The 15,886-nt window shown below is 42.6% G+C and overlaps 1 protein-coding gene across 9 annotated transcripts in view; it reads right to left on the bottom strand.

Annotated features, from left to right (window-relative positions):
* Window positions 1–15,886, bottom strand: part of CADPS (calcium dependent secretion activator) — a 352,734-nt gene that overhangs the window by 6,708 nt on the left and 330,140 nt on the right. The gene's annotated exons all lie outside the window — the stretch shown is intronic.

The following is a 15,886-nucleotide window of genomic DNA, read 5'->3' as shown; positions in this document are numbered from 1 at the left end:
TTGCATGTGCAATTAAAATGTCTGTTGTTGCTTCAGTTTTCTGTGCACTGCTTGGATATATTTTTTATATATTAAGCTGGTATAGAAATTAAATAATCAGTCCACAAACCAACCTTCCAGGGGCCACATGGCAGTGGTGGGTAGAGCAACGAGGGCACATTTTACCTTTCTACAGTTGTGTGGTTTCTATTCACACCTATCTCTTGATTCTCCATCCAGGCAAGTAAGAGGCATTGCCAGGGTTCAAGGACATGTTTCAGCCTGGCAAAGACACCCAAAGAGGATGTGAAACAGGGTCAGTGAGGGGTGTCACTTGGAGACAGTCCCAAAGGCCAGAAACAGAGGCTTGGAGGCCCAGCCCCGTTGCCAATGAATGCCGAAAAAGTGAGCACATAGCAGCATCCCTACCACAGGCAAGGCGCGGGTTGAAATATGCTTGCTTGCAGTGATACTCAGAGAGTCCTTGGACTGGGGCGAGAGTGGTTTGCAAAATCTACTTATTATGGATTTTCCTTTCTGAAGGAGTGCTGAAAAGTAGCCTCGGCTGCCAAGTTCACAACAGGGTCCCTGAGGCAGCCGAGTAGGGGTGTGACAGCTTATGTTGTCAGGCAGTCCCCCACATTTCTTATTAGACTTGCACAATTCAAGAGGGTACGTTTTTCGTTCTGTAACTTACTCTAAATTACTCAGCTCTGCCTTTTCTCAGACTGTCACAAACAGAATGTTCTCATTCTCTCAGAGGCTTTTGGGCACAGGCTACCTCATAAATATTTATTGCTTCGGCTTTGCATCCCAAGGTAATGAGGATCTCTTGTTTAATACACGCTGCTTGTTCTTTTTCCACCCATGTAGCCCTGAGGCCTTTTCAGTCCCAGGGACAGCCAAAGCACCACCATTTGCCTGTGGCTACAAACATTTCCAGGAATGAAGTGATTACCATCTTTGCTTTCCTGCTCTTCTGCATTTATTTTTTTAGGGTGTGTGTGTGTGCAGATTCAACTCAGATGGTTAAAGATGGTTAAGCTTTTCTCTGTCAACATTAAAAATAAAAAAAATGAAACCTTTACGGAAGTACATGCTGCCGTATCGTGAAATATCAGGGTGATGCCCAATGATATGTATACAATGAAACAAACCACCGTGAAAGGCAAATTAATAATAATGCCTGCTGAATCTCTGTCGGAACAACATGGGACCGGAAATGCTTAAATGTCAGTCAGGGGACAATTAACAGTGCTACTCCAAATGATCTAAGTTGGCTAGGATATATAAAGACTCCGGCTTAAGGTATCCTGGAACCATGAAATAGCAATTCACCATTTATATCAGGGGGGTTCAACTTTTCATACCAAGTGGGCTGCAACAGTACTTCGACATGAAACCTGTGGGTTGCACTCTGCCTTGTTGCATGGGGGGCAAGGCCAACATTTGACACTCCCCAGCCATCACGCTGCCTTCCCAGAACTGGCTAAGCGAGTCAGTTCTGATAGGGTCCTTGAGCCCTCTCATCTCCTCCCCAAAGTTGGGAAAGCGCTAACTAGGATTTGGGAAGGAGGCAGGAAGACTCTAGGATCCTCTCAGAGCCCTCATATCTCCTTCCCAGAGCCCAGCGTTTTGCTTACCTGGCTTTGGGAAGGCAACTTGAGGGCTGCGGTGTGTGTGTGTGGGGCATCAAATATTGCTGAGGGCCGTGAAAAAAGGCCTTGAGGCCTGCATGTTGGACCAGCCTGGTTTGTATCATTCTGCCACCTGATTTGCCCCTCTAGGCTGAACACAACTGTCCCCTGCCAACATTAATTTTCAGAGCTCCTAAACACACTTACCTGGGAGTAATTTTTGAACAAACATGCATAGGATTGCTTTGTAACTTTCAGCTTGTCCCACCGTTTTCCCTGGGAAAGCCTGCTGTTTACTGCTGAATCGGAAGAAACGTCAATCCCTGGAAAACCTGATTGACGTTTGTTCCGATTCAGCAGTAAACAGTGGGTTTTCCCAGGGAAACTAGTGGGGGAACAGAAAAAGTTATTGGATCCGTGCCTAGAAATCACAGGACAATCAGAAATATGGACGAGCCCATTGCTACGTTAAAAATGTGCAGCTAACAGCAGAAGCCTAGGGATGTCTGATCAGGCGTCCTACTAAGCTCAATGGGACTTATTTCCAGGTATATAGGATGACAACCATATAATGCTAAGGTGAGCCAGGGGTGCTCCACTTACACAGTACATACCGGAGAAAAGCTAGTAGCCAATTGTCACCACTTTCAGTGGTGAAGGTTACAGCCCTAAGCACATCTCCTAAGCTGTAGGGATGGGCAGATTGCTCTATTTCTGGCACATGTTCACTGAAAACCCTATCCTGCCCCATTCCCACATTCATCTGAAACTTTTGTTGATTTAGCAATCAGCATGAACCCCCCCCCAGCTTTTTAATTTTCTCACACCTCTGCATTTCTGTCTATACATTTAACTTGGCACAGGGGTAGCTGATGTGACTCTTAGTCACGCTGCCTGGGGTCAATGGGAGTTGGCATCTGACTGTGTAAAGGGCACCACGTTGGCTACTCCTGACTAATAATAATAATAATAATAATAATAATAATAATAATAATAATTTATTTATACCCCACCTGTCTGGCTGGGTTTCCCCAGCCACTCTGGGTGGCTCCGAAGAGAATATATAAAAAAGCGGCAAAACACCAAACATTAAAAACTTCCCTAAACTTAGCACATTAGTGTAAGGGGATTGTGCCCTGAGTGTTCTATGAACCCAGCAACAGCCCTGCAGGGCAGCACTTTGGGAATGCCAGCTTGCTGAAATACAGGCTGGGATAGTGGAGGGTGGTAGGCCCTGAGCTCCTAAAAGTAACCACTAGTAGGCAGCAACACAGGAAGCTGCCTTATACGGAGCCAGACCATTGGTCCATCTAGCTCAACATTGTCTCATCTGACTGGCTGGAGCTCTCTAGAGCAGGGGTCGGTAAAGTTTTTGTGGCTTGGGCTGGCCCAAGGTCCCGCAGATGCCGTGGTGGGCCAGTGTGTGTGTGTGTGTGTGTGTACGCACAAACGCTATTTCCGGCGCTCCTTCCAGTGCGGAGGAGGCATGCGCCTGTAGCCAATGGGAAGCTGGCCAGCGTCGCAGAAGGCGGTCCTTGCTCTGCTCCGTGCCAGTTTAGCGCAGCGCATGCATGGCAGCCGACCAAGCGGGTGGTGGGGGGTCCATGGGGCGGTTAAATCACCCCCATGGGCCACTTGTGACCCATGGGCCTTAGGTTGCTGACCCCTGCTCTAGAGTTTCAGACTGGATGGAGGGCATTCCCAGCCCTGCCCTGAGATGTATTTTTTGGACCTGTCAACATCAGTGTCTGCAGAGCTGCTGAACTTCATCTCTGAATATATATGTAAGCTGCATTTGGGGGGATGGGGGGAGAGAAAAAAATATGATATGAATAATTCTGCAAAGTAACACACATTGACGGCGGCAGCAGCAGCACATTTGATGAAAGCCCGCTCTGGGTTCCTGCGCTTCGAGGGAGGTGGTGTCATTACACATCCACCAGAACATCTGCAAACTCCCATTTCCTTTTGGTGGGTTTGAATGGGAGCCTGACCTCCTGTTCCTTGCCATGAACCTTGAGTTCACACTCACAATTTTACATGTTACAGGAAGCCGCAGCTCACTCCAGGGGTGCTGCAAACAGAATCTCAGAAGCCAGATGCAGCCCTGCTTCTTTAATGCACCTGAAGGAGCTGTATTCTCCATTCAAAAAAGAAAGAAAAGAAAAACAGAAAAAGAAGGAGGAGGAGGAGAAGAAGAAGAGGAGGAGAAGCCCACATACTAGTAGCTTAAGGTCACTCTGGCCTTTGTAAAGAGTTGGACAAAACCAGGAATGCGTATGGGGCTGAGTTGTCAGCAGGGTAGCAGAAGGATTACAAGGAACCTGTGACTCTGCCTCTTTCTGCCTTTGCTAGTAGCTTTTGTGTGTGTGTGTGTGAACAAGTGCCATACAACAGATTGAGGCTGGTATAAAGGCCTGGGACTGTGCAAGGAGACCCCCGCTGGGCCTCAGCTGTGCTTGCAATTAGCAATAAGCATGAAATGATTATTGTTGTGGTGGCTGATGGCAATCTGAAGTGACAAGTTTTATGGGGGGGGGGAGAGTTAAAGTAAGTGTGTGTGTGTGTGTGTGTGTGTGTGTGTGTGTGTGTGTTAAGATGTTCAGGAAAAGTCCTCCCCCTTTGCTTGCAAACCCATTAAGCAAAAGCTCCAGTGCAGTTTAGTCAGAACTATTTTATGTCATTCACAAAGGTCTTACAAAGTCCCGGCTGAAAGAATATTTTCTTCCTCTCACTGCCTCGGAATGGAGTTTTTCTAGGTCATGGATTCTTCACTGCCCTATTTAGTGTCAAAAATACCCATTTGCCTCAAATTAGCAGAAAGCTTGTAGTGAAGGGCGAGAGATTAAGCATACAAAATTACTCAGCAGGCGGCCGCTGGATGGATTTTGGGGGGTTGAGAGGTCTTTAAAACTGACTACAAGACATTATATACTTCTGACAAAAGAACATAGTAATCCTACCTGCTTGCTTTAACCACTGTTGTTTGTCCATTATTTTGTGCTTTAATGCCCATGAGAGCAAAACTACGGGCAATGCTGCTCAATAACCATAGTAACTCACACCCATGACCCCTCAGTTCAGTTCTGGCTCTCCAACCAGAACGAATCCAGGCTGCTCAACCCTATTAAGAATAAACGGAGGCAGGCACTGCACTGAGAAACTCAAAGGACAAGGCTGTCCTTTCTCTCTCTCTCTTCTGGACTGCGGGGCTCTGTTTTGAAATACTCAAAAGAGGCTTTGCGAGAGACCTTTGAATTCAAGGTGTTCCAAAGGTAACGGATTCAATGGCGTGAGGCGATTTTTCAGCTACACCCGGGATAAAAGCAACACTAGTCAAGGGAAGCGAACAAAAGGGGCATGTGCTCATGGGTGATCACAGCCCTTTTTGGTTTTCAGAAGGCAAGTTTGCGGCTAAATAGCCAGCCCCACTTCAATAGACCAGTAAGGTACAAAACCCTCAGACATTCATTTTTCACCAACTCCATCTCTCTCTCAATGCGCTTTCGCCGGGCTTAGCTGTTGGAGCTATCAATGTGAGAAGGAGGAACCATAGTCAACCCTATTATACATAAGGTGTTCAAATCTGCTTGACTTTTCCATGCAAATGTAAATTGTTTGTAGGGATTCTTAGGTTCAGTTCCTAAACATGGTGCCACAGAAAATGCATCTCCATGCTAACCTGAGCATTTTTAAAATTTTAATTAAGTTGTGTATAAAATGCTCACACAATTGGGTACCCTTCTCTCACTTCATTAAGACAAAATGAGAATAAGATATTGGAGACGAATTAGAGGAGCAACTCAGGGAACAAAACTGGAATAAACTACCATTTGGATCTATCCCAGTTAGAACTTGAGAAAATGCTTTAAAGATAAAGATGGGACATGGGTCCAGCCAGAGTATATAGGATTAATCACAACACACCCAACTTTTGCTGCCGAGAATGCAATTTAACTGGCTCTCTCATACACTTGTGATGGCTTTGCCCCAAAATTATTCCCTTTTGGGGAAAAATGTTTTCAAACAATCAATTGATAGGACAATTATCCCTACTGTCTTATTTTACTCCTCAGATTAAGAACATAACCAATAAAGACCTCATCCTCCATTTACTAACTGCAGCTAGATTAGCGACTGCAAAACAATTGGAAAACTTTGAATGCAAATATTTTGAAGCCTGGATTTCACAAGTGTGGTACATTGTGCTTATGGACAAATGAACCGTTTCACAAAAGGAATATTGATCTGGGGGGTGAAAAAGACCCACACCTTCTATACAACATGGTATCCCTTTACTGACTTTGTAAAGACAACTGAACATAGTTCTCACCCTCCATCAACTCAGGGTACCTTATTGAGAGACACTTTTACATGATTGCCTTTCTTGGAACATCTAAATCTACAACCATCAGCCATTATTTTTCTTTCTTTTCCATACAGCTACTGAACTCTGTATGGGTGTTTTGTTACTTGAAATTAAAAATCAGTTTTTTTAAAAAATCAATCAATCAATCAATCAATCAATCAATCTCCCTTGTTACTCAATCCACCCATATAAAACTTGTTATCGTGTAAACAGCAGAAGAGCTTTAGGGTACCTTAAAAGGAGATTTTATTTTGGTAGATGAAATTAAGAACATTGGCTGGATCAGGCCGATGGTCCATCTTTGTCCGATTTAAAGCTGTATTTCAGTCGATTGCTGAATTTTATGCCTTAATGTATTACATAATTTGATGTTGGCCACCCTGAGCCCGGTTCTGGCCGGGAGGGTGGGATATAAATAAAAGTATCATCATCATCATCATCATCTAGCTCAGCACCTCAGCACAACCAGATGCCTGTGGGAAACCAGGGAGCAGGGCATGGGCCCTAGAGCGCTCTCCCCTCTTGTGGCTTCCAGCATCTGTTTCCAATGAGAAGGAAGATGCATATGTTTCCCCTGTTTCAAAGGTGTGTTGGGGGAACGGGAGCCAAAGGAGTCCCCGTACCTGACCACAGCATGCTCCGAATCTACCCCAGCACACACATACCATTTTTGTCTCTACTGTTCTCAGTAAGGCAAGGGTGACAGAGGTTTCTGTGGCTGCTGGGAGAAGGGGAGGGCCACAGCTCAGTGATAGAGGATCAGCTTTGCATGCAGAATGCCCCAGGTTCAATGCAGGTAAGGCTGGAAACACCCCTTGCTTAGAACTCTTGATAGCATCTGCCAGTCAATGTAGACAGTACTGGGCTAGATGGTCTGGCGTGGTAGAAGGTTGCTTCCTGTGGCTATGGCAGGGGCTGCTTGATGTTGGCTCCCCTCCCCCGTGTTTGGACCTCTGTCTCTCTCCGCCTTCAGAGGAGGAGATCTGAGACAGCCGACGGCCCCACAACGCCCTCCCAGGAACCACAGGGCAGCAGAAATTGATTAATCGGTTAGGTTAATTCATCAACATAATAATTTGCTGAACTGAAACAGGTGTCCTTGATTAATCAGGCAGCGGGTTTTTCAATTATTATTTTTTAAAAATCCTTGTATTCTAAAAAAGTGTCATCTTAAAAGAAACATTCCCACCTAAGGGAGTACAAAGGGGTTTTCTAATAACAGTAACATTTCAAATTTTTAATTATTTATATGCCACCCATCTGACTGGGTTGCTGCAGCCACTCTGGGCGGCTTCCAGAAAAGTATAAAAACACAAGAAGATGCTGTGACACAGGTATGCATCATCCCCAGACTTTCTCGCTTCAGAATATATATTTTTTCACATATGTAAATTTATACAAAGTTAACTGATTGATTACCAGACTAAAATTCGTAAGATTAATTGAACAATATTTCTTTCATTGGAAAATAGCTATCATGAATTATAAAAAGGCGACCACAGCAAATGTTCTAAACACACACCTTTGGGGCAACAGATTCAAGAGTGAGTAGAGCTATTTAATTCCTACCAATAATCCCGTTGCTTCCCCTTGCTCAATTTGGCTGGCCCAGATACTGAACTCTGAAATGGCACACCTGCCTGTCTTCTTGCTCAGAGCCTAGCGGCCAAGATGCAGGGATCACTTTAATGCAAGATCATCAGGGATTGGAAGTGAGCAGGCCTTAGAGCCTCAGGGCAATCTAATATTATACAACAGAAGTCTGAAAACAGCATGCAGTGTGGGCTTCGTAATCGTAAGAATCCACTGTATTTGCATTCTTTTTTTCGTTTTGCTTTCCTGGATAATGGAAAAGACATCTGCACTTCTAGGCATGTTGCACGGGGCTGGGGCGCTTAAAAACTACCGCACACACACAAAAGAAGGCACATCAACACAGCCAAATGGCCCCCAATGCATCGCTGATTCCAAACAAGCCACTAAGCTACCTGCAAACAGCTCCAACCCTGAGTCTCTTTTGACTTCCTGCAGTAGCTTTCATTCCTGGTAAAGTGACCTAGTTATTTCTGAGGTCAACTGTTTAATGCTGGGTCAAGGATGACAACATTGCAAAGTTCATATTGCATTCATTTATCCCTAGAGAGATTAGGGGCAATTCTGCTGGCTGATCCCATGGATGTCATTTCACAACTGGTCAGCTGCATAATGGGGCTATTCTTATTAAAACCCAGAAGCATTGGGCAGTCAAAGGCGGAGTACTGCACTGGATGCTTCATGTATCTACCCTCAAGATTTCCCTCCTTTTTGCCCTTTCACATAACCTGTCATGGTTAGAGGTCACTCATTACTATCAAATTCACAGGCTCGTCTGCGCTGTACATGGGTGGCTAACCTGTAAATCTCCCGAAGTTTTAGGCTCTCAGTTTCCATCATCCCTGACCATTGTCCACGCTGGATGGGGACGATGGGAATTAGAGTCCCAACATCTGGAGGCCCACAGGCTCCCCAACCCTTCACAGTGTTTTCCTAATTGTATCTCAGGTTTGCTAACACAATGACTACAGCATCGTTATTTGATTTCCACCTCACGTGGGCTCGACAAACACACATTACTCTTGGTGGTTTTATTTCTAAAAGCGGCAGGTTTTGTTTTCGGAAGAACTTAACAATGCGAATCTTCTCAGCAAAACCTGTGTATTTCCAGTCAAAGTACTAACAGCATCTCCAACAACTTCCTGCTTCTTTGTTCTAACGTGCAACAGATATAGCTTAGGTAAACATCAGCTTACTGATGTAGCATTGATTCAAGGACATCTAAACCTGTTTATCCTGAAGTCTTTTCTTTTTACTAAAGACGACTGGGCACATATGCATGGGGGGGGGGGGGGGAGGAGAGCAAAACAGGACACGGATTTGCAAAAAATGTACATGTGCTAATATATAGGTACAGGTGCAAATATTAAATATAAATATAAAAGATTTCACTATAGCAGGGAAGACTGTAACCCAGTGACCCATGTTCCCACTCAGTCCGCTGCTCAGATGTTAACTGTTGATGGGCAATTTCAAGGCCTGTTAGGGTTCTTAATTGTTAAACCAGACTTTGATGTCTCTGGAATCAATTATATTGATAGGGAAGAAGCATGGGGATGCAGTTCTTCAAAAGAAGACTGGTTGCCCTTATAACAACTTTAACATAGGGGTACAGTGGTATGTTGGGCTATAAACACCTCGGGTTACAAACACTTTGAGTTACAGACTCCACTAACCCGGAAGTAGTACTTCGGGTTAAGAACTTTACCTCAGGATGATAACAGAAATCGCGCACTGGCAGCGCGGCGGCAGTGGGAGGCCCCATTAGCTAAAGTGGTACCTCAGGTTAAGAACGGTTTCAGGTTAAGAACGGACCTCCGGAACGAATTAAGTGTATTTTGGGTGGTGGTTGTTCCTCACACGCAACAGTGGTTCTCAAGAACAGTGGTCCTTGGTCTTTGGCCAAGGTCTCTGACACCACTTGATACTTGGTCCTTTTCACTGAAGATGCCCAAGGACTGAACCTGTGTGACCTTCCGCAAACAAACTTGCTGTACTTCTCGGTCCTGATTCCTCCCAAAAGACAGAAGATGTATGTGATGTGCATTATAAATGATATCTGAGACCTGTCTCTTTGTCACCATCAAGCATGACCAAGAATGCAGCTTCTGGCTTGGTTCTCAGTGGTGTCTAATGAGTTATATGGGACATAGTAATCTGTGCACCATTAAGATTGAACTGAGAGGGGCAAAGCCTGTGTTTCACTGAGATGTTCAGGCAGGGAAAGGTTTTGCACTCCACAGCTTTCAGCCTGCTTTATTCCCCCCACATTTCCATTCAGAGTGGAAGCTCTCTGGGACAAAGCAAACAACTTGCCACATTTGTTGACATACTGAAAAACCTCCCCGCCCACTCCAGACTTCTGGGTTATCAGACATGTGTCAAGTCCTCAACCCAACTCTGCCTTGCAATGCATCACAAATGGCTGCCATTCTTACAGGAAAAAGTACCTGGCACCCAATTGTGGTGGAAGCAATTGCCACCCCCAGCAATCCATGGGGACTTTTTGGGCTAGTGAACTGGAAACACAACGGTGCAAGTGATGTTACAAAGCAGCGAGTAAGATGTCCAGAGCCCTTCTGGATGGTGGCTTTGAATATAGTCTCCATGGAAAGTTGGGGGAAAGGGAGACTTTCTGCCGCAAAGAAAGGGGAGCATGGTTTTCCATGCTAAAGGAAAATATTTTTCTAGCATTGCAGAGGACTCCCCTGCTCAGCGCCTGAGGGCCCCAGTCCTGCCACTCACCACCTGGCCTAGGGCGGGGCCTGACGGGCTCCATAAAGGACTTCTGCCACTGCTGCTGCTGGGCAGAGAGGGCTCCATCTTTGTTTTTGTTTTAAATTGCTGTTATTTTTTACCTATGTCATTTAAAACTGTGATATCGATGCTGTATCCTTAGTTTTAGATTTTGATTTATGTGGAAATGGTTTTCCATTTGGTTGTGTATTTTTTTGATGTGGTTTATTTATTGTTTATGACTTTTGTAATTATGTATATCTTGTCATGTTGTTAGCTGCTTGAGCATTGTTTTTAACTGTGGAAAGGTGACATGAAAATAAAATGATGATGGGGTCATTCCACATCAAATCAATGCAAAAACAAGGGTTTTGCTACCCACCGTCTCAGATTTTGATGAAACATGGTGTACACCCTTCCCTTATGGTTGAAAGAAACCCCCTTAATTTTTTCCCCTCTTATCTCAAACGGTTTGAGATATAGCCAATTTTCATAGTTTTAAATATCCCAAAAATGAAAAACAAGCCCGCACTTTTGAAAAGCAACAACCCTGTAATAACCAATATTATTTTAGATTTTAAGATGAACTTTGTTTCATTAATTTTTTCTTTAACAGCTATGGATTGTAGGAAAGTTGTACCCAGTAGCCATTCTCCCCCCCACAATGTCCAAAAAACATAAAATTTTGTTACAAGACATAAGAGATCCATAAATTTTATTCTTTGTTGAGAAAGAGCATGTCTTTGCAATAATTTTCACCATCAAAAACTTTTGATTGCATCTTGCCCTAACGCTGAAAATTTAGGTTTTCTAAACCTAGTTTTTCCCGCCAAAAAAAGCTACATTTATACATTTTTTAGGCATTTATAAAATCTTTTGAGTGCTGGTGTATTTTTTTTGCTGAAATCCTCATCATGTTATTGATCTCTGTGTAAAATTTCAATGAGATCTCATCATTGGTTATGGAGAAAAAAAATAAAATGCACACAAGGCTGAGGATCTCAAGAGGGACAGAAACACAGATTTCACAAAACTGTGAAGTGCTATAAAATTAAAAACGTTTGAGATAGAGGGGGAAAAATTAAGGGGGTTTCTTTCAACCATAAGGGAAGGGTGTACACCAAGTTTCATCAAAATCTGAGACGGTGGGTGGCACGACCACGTTGAACTGACGTGGAATGACCTGATGATGATGATCCTGTGTACAGAAATAAGTCCCACTTTATCTTTTAGTGGGATGAAGCCCCTTATCCAGTGCATGCTCTGACCCCATCTGGTGCAGCCTCAACCTGCCCGCAGGAAGGTTAGGGTTGGAGCAGGCAAGGAAGGAGAAATCTCTCCCAAGCTGTTTAAGCACAGATAGAATCATGCCGCACTACTGTGTGGATATGTTTGCAGCCATGGTAATTGATTTCCTGGGCCATGCATGAATAGATATTTTCAGATGAGCATAATGAAAACCCAACAAAGCTTCTACCTGTTCGGTATCTAGCTAGGCCTTCCTTCCTTCTTCTGTGGCTGGCTCCCCCTGCCCCATTTTGAAAGCTCAATTCTGACTTGAATCCTTAGCATATGAGACTCCATCACAGTAATAAATCTGCTTATCCCTAAAACAAACCAGTGAGACACGTCAACTCTGTTACATACCATTACGATTTAATAGCACCAATATCTATGAAAACTACCACCGAGCTAATGTTGAGGGCATTGATCAGCAAATCTTAACAATTATTGCTTCCAGTAATAATAATGATAGTTTTTGGGGAGGTTTTTTTTTTTTTTTAAAAAAAGCAAGCTCCCTTCATCCTTTTATTCGGTAGCATAAGAAATTAAACACTTGTGGGCTTATTCTAAAGAGTGAATGAAATTGAATAAGCTACCTAGTACTTGAGTTTCACAGCGAGTGCTTGAATAGAGCAAACCTCCTAAGTTGAATAGGTTGCCTTTTGGGACCAATTTGCCTCTTTTCACTCTTTAGTCTTCCTTTTTTGCTGACAGATGTACAAAGGCGGAACTGCGCTGTGCGGCTTATCTACATACACCCTCAGCAGCTGTCACTTTTGTCGAGCAAGTTAATCAAGCAAATGCCACCATATCCCACTTTCTATAAGGAACAACATGTTATAGACAGTAGTCTTGGGAGAGAGAGGGAGAGGGAGAAAGACTTTATTTTAACTTTGATTAGCTTGGTTTTTTTCCTCCAAACAAAAGCCTCTCTCTCTCTTTCTCTCTCTCTCTTTTATACTTATGATGCAACTCATTATTTTAGGGTTTGTTTTTTTTTTTTAAAAGGGAATTAAAGATCTCGAAAACTCAGTTTTGATTCACAAGAGCGAAAGAAGGGGAGAAGTTGCTAGCCCTCATTGACATAGAGAAAAGCAGCTGCAATGAGCCATAAAGGCAAACAGGGAAGAAACCCTATATTAAAAAGCAACCAAACAAAAATTATCAACTTAAAATATAGCGTAGGTTTTTGACAGGGCAGGAGAAACAGCTTTTGAGCAATGTGTATCATCATTATTACTGCCAATCTAGCTGGCTGTTTGCAAAGGTCTTTTCAATTTTTTATTTTTTTTAAATTAAATGATTTAAAGACACAGAGAAAGAAAAATGGATGCTTTTGTTTGCACTAATGCTTGTTGATAACAATATATTGTCAATTGCTGAGCCACAAAGATTAGCACAGCAAAAGCTATTTTCTGAATAGCATGAGTGAAAGGCTTGGTTCATTTTCTCCTTGTATTTCATTGTAAGAGAGTTTCAATCACTAGTTGTTATTTATACATGTTCTTTGATAAACTCAACTTGTGTGGCTGTGTTTTGTTTTTTTTTAAGAAATCCCTCCCTCATTAGGTACATAATAGTGTTTAATGTTGTAGAGGTTCTTCCCTGCTTTTTTTCTTTGAAGTCTTTCAAGCTTAAGCATACTTTCCTCTGTTAAAATCATGCTTCAGAACTTCTGACCTATGAAAACAAATAGCCACGAAAACAGCATTATGCATAATAAATTCTGTCAATAAATCTATTCCTATCATACGTTCATGAATTATGCCACCACCAAGAAACTTCATCTAAACTCGTGAGTGCAGACCAGCCTGCAACACATCTAAATTAAGTCAAAGCACCTGGATTAATCAGATTGAATCATGTTACTTCAAAGAGGGCTAACATGTTTCTGTCAGCGTATCTACTTGTACACAGGGAGCGAGCTGCTTCTAAAGCGATGTTATGTTGGTAACAGTGATCAGCACAATCCAATCTAAGTACCACTTTGTTCAGCAAATTTTATGACTGGCCGTTTGGTCTATATATACATTGAACAAGAAACTGACCAGGCTACCATGCTAAAAGTGAAGCACCTCACTCAATAACAAAGCAAAAAAAAAGAAGTCTATAGAGTTTCTCTCCCCTCACCACACATTAAGACTTTGCGTTTTCCTCATTAGCTCATACCATTTCCTAAACTGTCTCCTTTAAAAGATGAGAGTTGTTAATTAATCGCTCAGTATTTGTGCGGTGTTTTGACTTCGTATATCGGAGACCTTTGACTCAGTTACGACCCCAAACAAATGAGAAATATTACAGTGTGATGGATTGTGTGAAAAACCAAGCAGCAGCTCTTGCAAATAACAAACCACTCCTGTGAAAAAGAGGTCCTTCAATCTTGGAAAAAGTTGGAAATTCCCCCCACCAATTTGTTTATATGTTCTAGTTTAATTCAGTGCACTGGAAAGAGTTCTCCAATAACTGTCTTATGTGACAAAGGGGTGCATTTTATACACATGAGTTTTGCCATTAAAACTTACTCTAACTACAGTGTCATTTTCAGGGAGAATAACTGGCTGAAATACATTATTGCCCCGACTATAAGTGTAGGCACGTATTTCTTGCGATCACAGCGATACTTTTTAAGAATAATGCTGCAGTGATTTGGTTGCCTTAAACAATGCATATAACCCGTCTACAAACACTTTATACTTTCTTTGCCAGTCTGCTCCCTTTTCTCCTGTATCAGTGAAGCCTTAATCACATTGAAAATGCATTGATGCAGAGAAGTTAGAAAGTCAGTGAGCTTTGAATATTAAAATCATTTGCATTGTTGTTTAATAATGCTGCTGTGATGGTGTTACATAATAGGGTTAAGCTGCTATCCTGAATTATCAATAATCTCCCTCGGCATCAAATTACATCATCCCCTCCCTTCCCCTTTGCCGGCTAAAATAAACCACAAAAGAGTTGCTTAAAAATTGTTGAAAAGGTCTGGTCTAGACAAAACAAGGAAGCGGGTTAAGACGGAAGCTTAAATTTGCAGGCACACATTTGCCTTTGCATACAGCAGGGTTCTTCTCCTTCTGTTTTTGCAGTACATATGGTCCATAAGATCACCCACTGTTTAGGGACTTCTGTGATAGGGTGAGTTAAGGATGGAGTTTCACCCTTAATTGGGATTAAGTTTGACTTGAAACGGTCTACTGCATGGAATTCCCATCACTGTTAATGAAAGTTATGCGCTGAATGAAGTCCCGTGGGTGTTAACAGGCTGTACGCCTTGGGTATAGGTTTCCAGGGCTGGATTCATGGATTTATGGCTTCAGGCTCCCATGGCTGTTAATGGGAAATGCATGTTTAATATCTCACAAGAAATTATACTCTGTTCTCCCATTTTAATAACGCCTTTTATTTTAATTGACCTCTATATACCACAGCTCAAGCTGTTTTAATCAGTAATAACCACTAATATTTTATTTCATAAGTAATAAGGACTAATTTATTTCATAAGCATTCTTGGCATCAGTTTAGATTCTAGAAGCACAACCAAACCTCTTAAAAAAAAAAAACCCAAAGCAAAACACAACTTTTTCCCTCTGCAACAAAAGGTAGTAGACTGAGATAGGCAAATAGCAGAAAAGTGTCCTTATTTGTCTTTAGCAGGAATAAAATCAGAACTGCTGTATTGTCATTTAGAGATTACCTGGATTATTGTACAAGGCCATTCTATGTGTGGGTGTATTTTATCCAGAGTCTGAAAAGTTGAAAAGAATGTATTTTTTTGCCTGGAGAAGAGATGACAAAGAGGCAATATAATTGCCATCTCCCAGCATTTGATGACAGAGCAAATTTATTCTCTGTTTGCTCCAGAGGGCAAAACACAAACCAATGAGTTCAAATGACAAGAAATGGGATTTTGACTAAGCATTAGGAAGAACCTCTGGACAGTACAAACTGTTTGATGGTGGACCAGCCAGACTGCCTCAGGCAGCTGTGAACTCTTTGGATTTTAGTGCTCGATATGTTAAAAACCTTCAGTAAAATTGCTTCCCCCCCGCCCTGCTTTGAGCAGTGAGTGAATGGCTGCCTGTCCGATCTACAGCAGCAATGGATTTCCTGAACCAGTGGGAGGTTGGTCTTGGGGGAATCCTTTCCAACTTTTTGATACGATACGATAATCTTTATTGTCATTGTCCCATACAGAACAACGAAATTGAAAAAAATCTGCACCAGACATTCAAAACTCAACAAGCCTGCTATCCCAGCCTGGTTAGCCCCCTAAAAACTCTGATACCCCATAATT

This window comes from Podarcis vaucheri (assembly GCF_965113315.1).
Source record: "Podarcis vaucheri genome assembly, chromosome: 2".
Lineage (NCBI taxonomy): Eukaryota > Metazoa > Chordata > Lepidosauria > Squamata > Lacertidae > Podarcis > Podarcis vaucheri.
Note: the sequence above shows the minus strand (reverse complement) of the source record. Positions and strands in the feature narration are given on the sequence as shown.